General features: G+C 54.1%; 1 non-coding gene across 1 annotated transcript; it reads left to right on the top strand.

Annotated features, from left to right (window-relative positions):
* Window positions 1-340: 340 nt before the first annotated feature.
* TRNAR-CCU lies at window positions 341-413 on the top strand. The gene has a single exon. It is a non-coding gene; the product is annotated as a tRNA-Arg (tRNA).
* The last annotated feature ends 11,883 nt before the right edge of the window (window positions 414-12,296 follow it).

The following is a 12,296-nucleotide window of genomic DNA, read 5'->3' as shown; positions in this document are numbered from 1 at the left end:
TAGAGGGGTATCCATATCAGGAAGGGGCAGGGGCAGGAAGGGCAGCCCCCTCTCAACCCTGTCCCCACTAGCTCCTTGGAAAGTGGCTTTGTCCAGTGTTTGAGGCACAAGGCTAAATATAGCCTGGGCTGGGGGCTGAATTCAGGCTATTGAGGGAACAGGCCTATTGGCTGCTCTGCCCCAGGCCCAGGCCACAGAGAGCTGGAGAAGAAAATGTTGGGAAGGAGGGAGTAGGGGGGGGATCGGGTGTGTGGGCCTCCCAGGAGGTGGGGTGGGGTGGGAGAGAGTTGGAAGGGGAAATCCGAACTAGATCATCTTCAAAAATGGGGGTGCAGGGACTTCCCTGGAGGTCCAGAGGTTAAGACTCTGCACTCCTAATGCAGGGGGCCCAGGTTCAATCCCTGGTCAGGGAACTAGATCCACATGCGTGCTGTAACTAAGAGCCCGCGTACCGCAAAGAAGATTGTGCACACAGCAACGAAGATCCTACATGCCGCAACTAACACCTGGCTCATGGGACTTCTCTGGTGGCGCAGCCTGCCAATGCAGGGGACTCCTGGTCCGGGAAGATCCCACATACCATGGAGCAACTAAGCCTGCGAGCCACAACGACTGAGCCTGTGTGCCACAACTACTGAGTCCGCGTGCTGCAACTATTGAAGCTCGCACACCTAGAGCCCAAGCTCTGCAACAAGAGAAGCCACCACAGTGAGAAGCCCGCGCACCACAACGAAGAGTAGCTCCCTCTTGCCGCGACTAGAGAAAGCCCACGCGCAGCAACGAGGACCCAATGCAGCCAAAAACAAAAGACCTGGCACAGCCAAATAAATAAATAAATAGTTTTTTAAAATGGGGGTGCAATGTGGGGAAAAAAAAGGAGATTCCTCACCTTGAGTTGTGGACTGAATTGTGCCCCACCTGGAAATTCGTATGTTGAAGCTCTAACCCCTAATGTCACCGTATTTGGAGATTATATATATATAACCTGTAAGGAGGTAATTAAGGTTAAATGAGGTCATAAGTGTGGGGCCCTGATCTGATAGGATTAGTGCCCTTATAAAAAGAGACACCAGAGAATTTGTCACTTTTCTGGCCTCCTGCACGCATGCACCAAAGAAAAGCCACCTGCGAGCCAGGAAGAGAGGTCTCACCAGAAACCAAAATGGCTGGACTTCTAGCCTCCAGAACTGTGAGAAAATAAATTTCTGTTGTTTAAGCCCCCCAGTCTATGGTATTTCGTTATGGTGGCTAGAGCTAGGACATCTTGGAAGCATAACCTACCCGTCCATCCCCTTACCATGCTTTCATCCATTTCTCCCAGAGTCAATTTCCCTTCCAGAAATTTATTCAAAGGGGAATCCTTAGCTTCCCTGAAGGATGCTTAGTCTAGTTTCCTACCCCACACACATGAGGAAGTTCATCTTGCAATCTAGCCACAATCTCTACAGCTGCAACTACACATGTGGGAGGGAAGAATGGTGCTCAAACCTCAAACCTCCAACCTGCAAAAACCCCACACTTCTTTGTTGGAGTGCCTACCAGAGGCTTAAGAGAGACACAGAGGTGGTGGTGGGGATACACAGCAGAGAATGGGTCGAACCCACTCCTGGCTTCGTGCACACCCACTGCTCTCATACAAAACCACTGTAGCAGACAGACACCTCCAAAGCACACACAGCATTCCTGGAACTCAGATTGCCTTGGTACCAAACCCCACCTGGAGGAGTGTGGGCTCTGTGGCTCATCCCCATCAGCCTGGAGTGTTTAAGTGGTGAGTTTGCACAGCAGTGAGGCCAGAGGCACATTAAGGATTAACTTCCTGGCTGCAGCCAGCCTGGCTCAGCCTTCCTGTTAGAGGATTCTGTGGGCAGCCTCTGCCCAGAGACTCGGCTCTGCAAAACCACAGCCCCCTTCCAGGCCTGGGCCCCTACCAACTCACCAAAGCCCCCACTGGCACCCGGGCAGGAGCTGTTCCTGTGCCTCTTGCCGAGGCCTTCCAGATGTCTTTGAGCAGCTGGCCAGAGACTTGAGGGGTCTCAGGTTGGGGGGAGGTGTGCAGAGCTGTCTTGGTTTTGCTGTCTCAGCTCCTAGCAGTTATGCTTAGCAAAGTCCAAAGGCCTAATTGGTCTGACTACCTTATGGAGGGCACACCCCACCGTCTGCAGTTCCCAGTCTGGATTTGGGGGTTTGGGGAGATAGCTCAAGACTTTCAGACCTCTCCCTCCCCTAGAGAAGAAAGTCTCAGCTTTTCAGAGGGTCCCAGGCTGACTGGGGAGACACAGCCCCTGTGCTCAGGGCTCCCAATCTGACGAGGGAGTACGGTCACCTCTGGAGATGGGTGAAATGAAGGTGGGAACATCAGGATGGGGGAGACAGGGAGGGGACTGCTGGGCTGGGTTGGGATAGTTGTGGCCGGGGCTGGTGGTGGTGGCAGCTGCCAGGGGAGAAGAAGGTGTGGTGACAGGGTGTAAGTTGGTTTCACCGCGGACCTCTTTCAACAGTCACCAGGAGAGCCCCAACTCAGGAGAGCTGTGCCATCCACCCCATAGAGGGCAGAGCCCTCTGCCTTCTGCATTGTGTCCTGTGTGCTGGGCCAGGGCCATGCCTCCCCTTGCTCCCCCAACTGACAGAGGATCTTCCAAGGTGCCTTGGGGCCCAGACTCGCCCAGACTGGTCCAGCCTGTCTCCAAGCAGCAGCCCCTCTGGCTGGGCCCTGGGTGTTGCCTCTATCAGCTCACTCTGCTCCTCGAGCATCAGCTGCCTCACAGCCCCAAGTAAGCAAGAAAAGCAGCCCCGCGTCGTCGGGGTGGGGTGGGTAGTCAGTGTGTGGAGGGGAGGGGGAGCCATTAGGGAGCTGAGTTACTGCAGGACTAGAGGATTCTAATCGATGAGCTCATGTTATATTTATCAGCCACAGTACTTAGGCGCTGCCCTGAGCAGGACTAATGGCCTCCCCATTGGAGACGCCATTACAGGAAGTGCAGGGGGAGGGGCCGGGGTGCTGAGAGGAGATGGGGGCCTGGCAAGGTCTACTTCTCCTGGCAACCGCCCTCCATCACACCCACCGCCCCTACCACAGGGGCAGCTGATCTGCAGGCTGTTGTCATGGAGTGTGCTTCCCCACCGACTAGGAGGAATCCCCCAGAATCCTCAGCTAGAGGTCACCCCAGCCATCCCTCTGCCTCCCTTTCAGCGCAGTCTTTACCTCTACCCTTTCCGCTTTCTTTGGCTGAAGCCACACCCTCTCTTCCCCATGTCTGAATGACAGCCATGTGGGCCAGCCAAGTGGCTCAGACTTTCCTGGGGTGGAGCCAGCAGTGGTTGCCATGGTGATCTTTCAGGGTGGTGGGTGGAGGGGGGTCTGTGTACTTCCTGTAACAGCCTTAATTGCTCATTTATTTAGGGCAATTAGTCCCTGGTGACCCTCCCTTCCTTGACCCCGGCGGTGACTATTCTCAGCTAGCACAACATTCCACCAAGATGGGGTGGGGCCTGCACGGGAATGATTCGGGTGAGGAGGGGCAGGGAGGCAGGGTGCTCCCAAAGTCCGAGAATCCTTCCTCGTCCTGTCACTGACCCCTTGGCCCTCTCTGGCCGTCCATTCAGCCCTGCGGGTGGACCCGCCCCTCCACGCTCCCAACGCTGGTGGCCTTTGGACAGCCACACTCTCCACCAGTGGCACCACCGTCTTCCCTGCCAGCAGCAGTCATGGCTGACTCCTGCAGAGCTCTGCCCCTCCCTGCCGGGGCAGCTGCTCCCATAGCTGAAGCTCTCGGGGGTGCCTCCCTGCCCTGCCAGGTTGCACCATGTCTCATCCAGCGACCACAAAGGCCCCCTTGGCTTGAGTCCCAGATCTGCACCCCCTGCACCCTGCTTCTTAGTCCAGACTACTAGAACTTTGGCTCTGGAAGGATCTCATTGCACAGATGGGGAAGACTGACCCAGAGAAGAAAACCAGCCCAGAGCTCCTGGGTGAGTTAGAGGCAGAGCCAAGGCTAGAACCCAGCGCCCTTGATTCCCAGCCTAGTGCCCAGTGACACCACGAGGACGCCTCCTCCAAACTCCACTTAGACCATCCCCTCCTCTGGCCTGCCCTCTTGCCCCTCTTATCTGCCTTCACCCCATCCTGATGGCAGAGCCTCCGGAAAGCCTCCCATCTCAGCTCCTCCCATCTCAGTACTTCAGACTCTGGCTCTGTTGCCCTTCCAGGCTGTGGACACTCTCCCCTGCCTTCTGCACCCCCAGCTTTTCCTGTGCTCTGGGCCCCAGACCCCCTCTGCTCCACTCAATGCCTCCCCTGACTGTACCTGTACGACTCCCAGTTCACCCCCTTCACAAAGGCCTCTTGGTCAAAGGTTGAGGCAAGCTACTGGGGCGTCTAGGATCGGACACCTCAGGTTTTCCTTTCGGGTTTGGAACCATCTTTGTAGACCAAGCCACATGAGAGTCTGGAGATCATTGTGAGAAAGGATCACCCTCTAAGCTGGAGACTTTTCCTCAGCCCCATTCCCTGGGTGTACCCATCTAGAACCTTCCGCACCTCTACCAGTGCCTGCTGCACCAGCCTCCCTTCTTGTTAGTGCTCCTTCCTGTGCCCCTGGGGAAGCCCTTCTTCGGGGGTGGGGGGGTACCAAGGGGTTTGGAGACAGGGGACAGGGGAAGGATGCCTGGATTTAGCTTTGGTGTCTCCTTGGCTCTAGGACAAAGAGAGCCATGCTGGGGGTGACCTCACCCTTTGGGCATCCTCCTGTTGGACAAAGGGCCCAATTGTTCCCTGGCCTGGAAGCAGGAGGCAGGAAGACGACACTCTAATCCTCGGACCCTTTTTAAAGACCCTGCACTGTTGGCTGATGCTGCTTCAGCAGTGCAGTGAGGCAGGCTCCACGGAGGGAGGCTGACCCAACTTGGATGTCAAGATAAAGCCTGGAGTATCTGTTAAGAAGTCCTTCCTAGGGTCTAACCTCCATCTTGGGACACTGGAGTCACTGCTCGGAACTTAGAAGCAGACACTCTCCGCTTTCTTTAGTTCCAGCAGTGACCTCTGTTTGGAGGGGGGTGGGAAATCTTGTCTTCTATTCCCGGGGAGAGAAGTGGTTTTCAATATTTCTTTTCCAACAGCATTGGGAGCCTTCCAGTGAAATCTTCCTAGAAGTCTGATTAGTAAAGAAGATGAAAGTGGAAGCAAAGCCCTCCCTTTGGTTGAAGTGGTGGGATTGGTGGGGTGGGAGGCAGAGATCTCCTCAAGCCCCTTTTCCCATCCACCTTCCCCCTATGGCAGTATCTTGGGGCTGGGGGCATCCACAAAGCATGGTTTGAAAACCATTGCTTTAGACTTCTTTGCTCCATGCTGTTCCCTGTGCATCCAGGAGCCAGGTGTCTGTAGGTGCTTAAAACCTAGTTGCTAAGTAAATAAATGGATGTCTCCATCCCCTCACTTATGGACTATGAGATTTTGTTCTCGGTTCTCTTAAGGGCCTGGGTTGGGGCCTCTCCCACTTCCCCCTGCTCTAGGCATAATTGGGATCCTGGCATGTCCATCCCCAGTTCGGGGGCTCCCTCTTGATTATGCCAGAGTTATCCAATGTCCAGGTGGAAAAGGCCCCAGCAAGGGACATCAATGGTATCTGCTGAAGTAGCAAGCAGAGTGGGGGAGAGCACGCAGGGGGGCTGGACACTGGTTATTGCACAGAATCTGCCAACAGCCCAGACACAGATCGAGTCCCCAAGACAGAGCCTGAAGTGGCACAGAGCAAAGAGGACCATCCTAACCTCATCCTCCTACATAAGCCAGGGACCCTGGATTCTAGCCCCAGTTCTACCACTTACTGCCATGGACCCCTGGAGAGCTCACCTCCCTTCTCTGGGCCTCAGTTCCCTCCCCTGTAAAACTGATGGAACAGGACTAATGAGACACTCCAGGCTCTGGGGTTCTGAGCTGTGCTCCCAGGGTTGGGCAGGGGTGGGGCCAGAGCCCGGGTTTTTTTTTCCAGGGGAGGCTACAGAGAAAGGGAGAGACATAATCCCTGCCCAGGAAAAGGTTCATCTGGAAGCTATGGAAGAGAGGCACGGTGAGACGGAGCCTGGCAATGTCCCCTCTCATGCCGTTGGCTGCACAGTTGGGTCCTTGATTTGGATTTTCTCCTGGGGGTAGGCCAAGTTTCTTTGCCCCTTGTGCCATCGTCCTTTGCCACTTTGCCCATAGATGTTCCATATTCCTACCTCTCCCTGAAGATAAACCTCCCCTCCTACACACCCATTCTTTTCTCACCCATGTCTCTCTGCACTTTCATAATCCCCCTTCCTCCAGGAAGCCCTCCCTGATCTCCACGTCACTGTGCCCTGGCCTGGGTTCATAACCCCTGAGCTGACTTCTGTCAAGGCCCTCCTCAAGTGTTGTCATCGTTCTTTCACTTAGAAGCTCCTTGAGGATAGGGCCGCTATCTTTTTTTTTTTTTTTTTTTGACCTCGCTACACGGCATGTGGGATCTTCTTTCCCCAACCAGGGATTGAACCTGAGCCCCCTGCAGTGGAATCTTAACCACTGGACTGCCAGGGAAGTCCCCGGGACACTATCTTTTCATTCCAGAATGCCCATTGCCTGGTTCACAGCAGGGCCTTGTGGAAGGCAAGATGGGAGTGACCCAGAGGGAAGCACTCGTTTTGGGACTTGTGAGGCTGGCCTTGTGTGCACTTGGCCAGGAAAACACTCCAGACCATCAAACTCACCCCCACGTATACAAAAATCCAGACAGTCAGGCGCAGACATACACAGCCGGGAGCCAGCACCTCTCTCACACTGTGGCCCCCACGTGGGGTGGGATGGGTTGCGGGGGAGGAGGTGGAGGGGACTGCCCTCCAGATGTTGTTGGAAATCCAACACATCCCCTCCACCCCTCCTTCTCCCACTTCCCATTTCATTTCCCCTAAATATTTACTGAATTTTATTTGCATTCTTTGCCCGAGGTGCCCGGCCCGTCAGGTCCCATTTGCTGGCAGCACCCCTCCTCCTCCCTCAAGTCTGGAGCCAGGAGTTGTGTGTGGTTAGCAAAACCTCCTCGAGGCTCATGGGGTGTTGGGGGCGGTGAAGCCAGTGGGCTGGCAGCTCTGGGCAGGGCTGGGGCAGACAAGGGACGGCTCACCTGCACACTACCGCCTGTCCCCAATCTGGGATCGCTTTAGCCAACCCCCTTGTCTCACAGAGGCTTCTGGAAGGGACTGATGGATGCCAGATGCCAGGAGCACAATCACCCAGAGAAGACCCTGAAGGGAGGGAGGAGGGAGAGCCAGGACAGACGTGATGGCGATGGGGACAGTCCTGTTCCTGACATGCTGGGTGACTACTCCGGAGCTGGCCGCCCACGCTGGGCCTCCTCACCTCTAGCTGACCGAGGAGCCTGGAAAAATGAGTTTCCACTCCATTCTCAGGCTCCCAGCCCCACTTCTACCCTCTTAGTGGGTTACTCAGTCAATATGTATTGAGTACCTACTATGTGCCAGGCGCTGTCCCAGGTGCTGATGATGTATCAGCAAACCAACAGACAAGTTTTTCTTACCCCATGGAGCTCGCTTTCTATGAGAGAGAATAGGTAAATTGTGGAGCAGTTAGAAGGTTGTAAGTGCTACGGGGAGGGGGAGAGAGCCAGGTAAAGGGAGTGGGGAGTGCCAAGGGCGGGGTTGTGGAAGGGGTGGGATTTTAAATAACACCAGCAGGGGAGGTTCCACTGAGAAGATGACACTTGAGCAAAGCCTTGCGGGAGAGGGTATGGGCCGGGGACTGAGGCAATGGTTCTGGGAGGAGGGAGCAGCCTAAGGAGGCTGGCCATGTGTTTGAGGAGCAGGGAGGAGGCCAGCGTGGCTCAGCAGTGGGAGTCGGGGCGGGAGGGGAGTAGGAGATGAGGGCAGGGAGGCAGGTCTTGGCTTTTCCCCGAGTGAGATGGGAGCCTCTGGACGGCTTTGAGCAGAGAGTGACATGACCAGACATATTAATGTAACACAGTCATTCTTGCCTCCCTTGCATGCTCCCCTCCACTCTGGTCACAACGCCTTTCCTTGCCTGCTGCCTCCTGCTTTCCAGCTACTCTCCCAGGCTGCCTATGGCTTCTGTAAAGCTCCTCTACTCCAGGAAGCCCTCCAGGATTGCTCAGAGGAGCCTGCCTGGCTCTGTCTGGACAGTAGATGGCCTTTTCTCTGTCTCTTCCCTTTTCAGGGAAGCAATGCTGAAGAGGAAGATTGTGATGCTCCCCCTTGGGCAGCCCAAGGACCAGAGAGGGTGAGTCACGTTCCCAAAGTGTCTCCCCAAACAGCCAACATCCTGCCTCCCACGAGCCTTTCTCCCGTCACCCTGAGTTTTTCACGGATGCTCTGTCTTCCCTTTCCTTCCTCTTCATCCTTCTTCCTCCCACTAGGTCTCCACCCTTTAAGGAAGACACTAAAGCGTCCCACTTCTCTGCTTTGGGATGGGCCTGGGGAGAACTGTTTCAAACATAAAGGTGTAGCAAGCGCTGGGCTCCCAAGGCCAGGAACTAGAGCACTGAGATGGCGCAGCAGCAGTGTGGACTGTGGCGGGATTCGTTACTCTAATTGGTACCCTCCTCTGCACCCAGTCTCCGGGGGACTGGTAGTTATGTAGCAAACTCTGTTTTCAAAGAGCAGCTAATTGCTGGCCAAGCAGAGAGATGGAGGTGTCCTCTTCCAGTAGGGCATGGCACTATGGCTTCCCCAGTGAGTCCCTGGGAGTTAACCTGAGGGTCCTGAGTTCCTGGTCCTGACTTGGTTAAGGCCTCCCTGGGTGACTTTCCACCGGGTGCATCATTCATCTGGGCCTCACTCGTTTAAACAGCAACTATGTGTTGAGAGTCTACTATGTGTCAGGAACTGTGCTAGCCGTGGGGATACAGAGAGAGCAAAGCCAACTTGGCTCCTGCCCTCATGGAGGATGCAATCTAGTGGAGAGCAGACATTCATTAAATAGCCACACAAAGGCAGTCCAAATGACAAACATGGTCAGTGCAAAGAAAAGGTAGTTTCCCTGGCATTTGATCATCCAGGGAAACTGAGGGGCTTCCTCAAGGAGGTGATGCCCAAGCTGAAACCTGAAGGAATGGGAGAACAGTCCAAGCAGAGAAAACAGTATATGCAAAGGCCCTGTGGTAGGAGCAAGCATGTAAAAGGGGCTGCGAGAAGGTACTTGTGGCTGGATTTCAAAGAGCAAAGGGGACAGGTAGAGGGAGAGGTGGGCAGAAACTGACCATGAAAGGTCTTCTTGGTCATGTTTAAAACCTTGACTGAAGAGCAGTGGCAGCCACTTAGTGGCTTAGTGTTTGGGGATTGTGCTGGAGGGGGTGACACAATCATCTTAGGCTGGCTTCAGATTGGGGGTAATGAGAATGGAGGTGGGAAAACTTGTCAGAAGATGTTGGCAGTGGTCCAGGCAGGAGCTGATGCCGGCTTGAACTAAGAGTTGGCAGGGAATTAGTAAGGCGGGGAGGCTGGTGACAGGAAGATTCCTGGATTCCTGCCTGCAGGGTTTTCCACCTGTGAAGAGGAAAGGAGCAGCTCTACTTTCTCCTGGCAATTAGTGAATTAATGGAGACCAAAATTCTCCTTCTCAGTAAGGCACTGGAGTGAACTCTCAGAAGAGCACGGCTTGCTCCCCCCAACCAGAGAGCTGTACCTTGGATCTACCCCCGATCCTTCAGGCTATCCATACCCCTAGAGAACCTGAAAGGTAAGAAGATGCGCACCTTAAACCACAGTGAGCATGATTTAGATTAGACTGCTCGCTGCCAGTGGGGCTAGAGGAAAGTCGGTAAGAACCAGGGGCAGGGGATGAAAAGAGGAGACAGGATCCAGGCAGAGGGCCATGTGCTAGGAGCACGGGAGAGAGGCTGTAAACACCTGCAGAAGTCAGGATCTGGCGGAGATGAGGCCGTGGTCTCCGAAGCTGGTGCTGGCCCAGGACGCAGCTTCAAAGGAGATCCTGTACTCTATACCTGCACAGGAGATGCTCTCCAGAAACCTCCACAGTCTCACGGGCCACAGACATTGGCTCACTGCCTGGAGCCACGCAGAGCACACCCAGGAAATAGAGAGATGGAGGCTGTAGGTACAGGAGCTGGGCAGACACCCAGGGAACACTCTGGTGGGGTGCAGATGATCTGAGAAGTCTTCCTGGAGGAGGTGGAAGTGGAGGAGGAGGGGCACTTAGAAGTGGCTTTGGGACAGCTGGATTTGTCAGCCCTCTCTGGTGCAGCTGGGATGTACTCATTTAAGTTGAAAGCGAGTTGAAAGCGAGTTGGGTGTTAGGTGATATTGTCTCCCGCTCCATGCAGTTTCCGTCCAGTATCCCATCTTGCTGTCAGTTTCCAGACCCCTGGTAAAATGATGGTGGTCTCATTACCTTGCCCTCCCTCCCCCCTTACTCTTTTCTCCTCTCCCACTCTGATTGCTAGCGCCACTGGCTTTGGGAGATCTGCACGCTTGGCTCCCTGCTCCCGCTTTGCTTCTCCCAGCAGCCCAAGGGGGGCCCTGGAGTGAGTACCCACTTGGCTGATGGTGCAGGGTCTGCTCTGCCTTTGGCTCACATGCTGGCATTTGGGAAGGAACTGAAGATCCTGATCTTCCCCGAGCATTGCTCCACTCAAAGGAGGCCCCCAGGAGGAACCAGCCTTGGCCTGTAAGGCATGGAAGTTCAAGTGCAAGAAGGATTTCCTGGTCTGCAGTTGGAGGAATCAGTTCATGTGCACCCTGCTGTGTGGAAGGTCCACGACTGAGGGCTTGGCGGGAGGAGAGTCAGAGCCTCGAGAGGAATAGGGACCACGATGACACACAGGTAAACAAAGGCGGCCAGACTGGACATCTGCACCGCCCTGTGACACAGTGCTCAGCCCAGAGTGGGCCTTTGGTGAATCCCTGTGGAGAGAAGAGGTTTTGGTTCCCAGCTCAGGTTTCCACTTGGTCTTCTTGAATCTCTAGCTTCTTGTCTGCAAAATGGGTCGTAATCCCTGTACTTCCTTTCTCATCAAGCTGTCATGACGAAAGGATGACAGTGAGGGTCCTCTGTAATCACAGTCAACAGGCCTGAGCCCAGCACAGCGCCTGGCCCATGGTGATGGCTCAGTGTTGAATAAATGCATGAATGATTCGGTCCTCAGCAGACTGAGCTCCACAAAGGCAGAGACCTGACTTGTTCTTCCTGGTGTTGTTTCTCCAGTGCCTGCCACATTGGAGGTACCTGATAAATACTTGGATTGAATGAGTGACGGATGAATGAATGATGAAACTTAATCCTACCCTTGGGAATGTCTAGAACTTTGGAGGTGATGAGACTTAAACCACAGGGCAATGAACCAAACTGGCTTTGGAGACGTCAAGATTTCCATTTGAATCCTGACTCCCTGCAAGCAGCTATTTCCCATTTTACAGATGAGGAAAAAGGCTCAGAGAGATTGGGCGACTTATTCACGGCCTCACTGCTCCTGGTAAGTGATGGAATCAGGATGGGAAGCTGGGATTCTGCCTCCAAAGCCTGTGCTTTTCCTTCCATAGAAGGTTCCTGCTGTAGCAGATCCATTGGGACATGGCCTCCATGACTATCTACTTGACAAGCTGGAATATTCTTTCAGGCGGAGATCTCATAATCGCATACCATCTCAGTGACTCCCTCATCAGGGGCTTCTGGGTCCAATGAGAGGACATGATTCATTTGGGATGTGCCAGGTCACGCACTTGCCCAGGACATGCATGTTCAGATGAGGAAACAACCTAGAGAAGAGAATTGTTGATGGACTCTCCTGACCCACGGTCTCTGTCACACCCGCCCACAACCACACCTTCCCTTTGTCATCCTGGGCCAGAGCTGTTCCTCAACTGCTCCTACAGACCCAGCTCCCTCAGCAGGAACTTGTCATGTCACAGCTGCCCTTTCCCTCCCCGAATGGACTTACCATTCAGTTCACTTCTTTTCAAAATATGGGACTGTTTCTTGGGCTATTTAGAGGTATTACTTGCAAAAAATATTGTGCGTGATAGAATAAGTTTGGGGAAGCTGTGTCAAACACGCTAACTTTGCAGGACTTCTCAGAGCCTTTATTACGTTCATGTGGAATGTGAATCTCAAAGGAGTGGGAAGCTCCAGTAAAGAGCATTTTCCAAACTTATTAGGCCCCCAGACCGTTTCTTCAGAAGCATCACTTGGGACTGATATGCCCCAGGGCACACTTTGGGAATTATTGCTGCAACTGGGGAGAGTCCCCGTAGGCATTTAAGCAGAGCCAGAGAATCTAAGCTGTGTTTAG

This window comes from Balaenoptera musculus, chromosome 20, assembly GCF_009873245.2.
Source record: "Balaenoptera musculus isolate JJ_BM4_2016_0621 chromosome 20, mBalMus1.pri.v3, whole genome shotgun sequence".
Taxonomy (NCBI): domain Eukaryota; kingdom Metazoa; phylum Chordata; class Mammalia; order Artiodactyla; family Balaenopteridae; genus Balaenoptera; species Balaenoptera musculus.
Note: the sequence above shows the minus strand (reverse complement) of the source record. Positions and strands in the feature narration are given on the sequence as shown.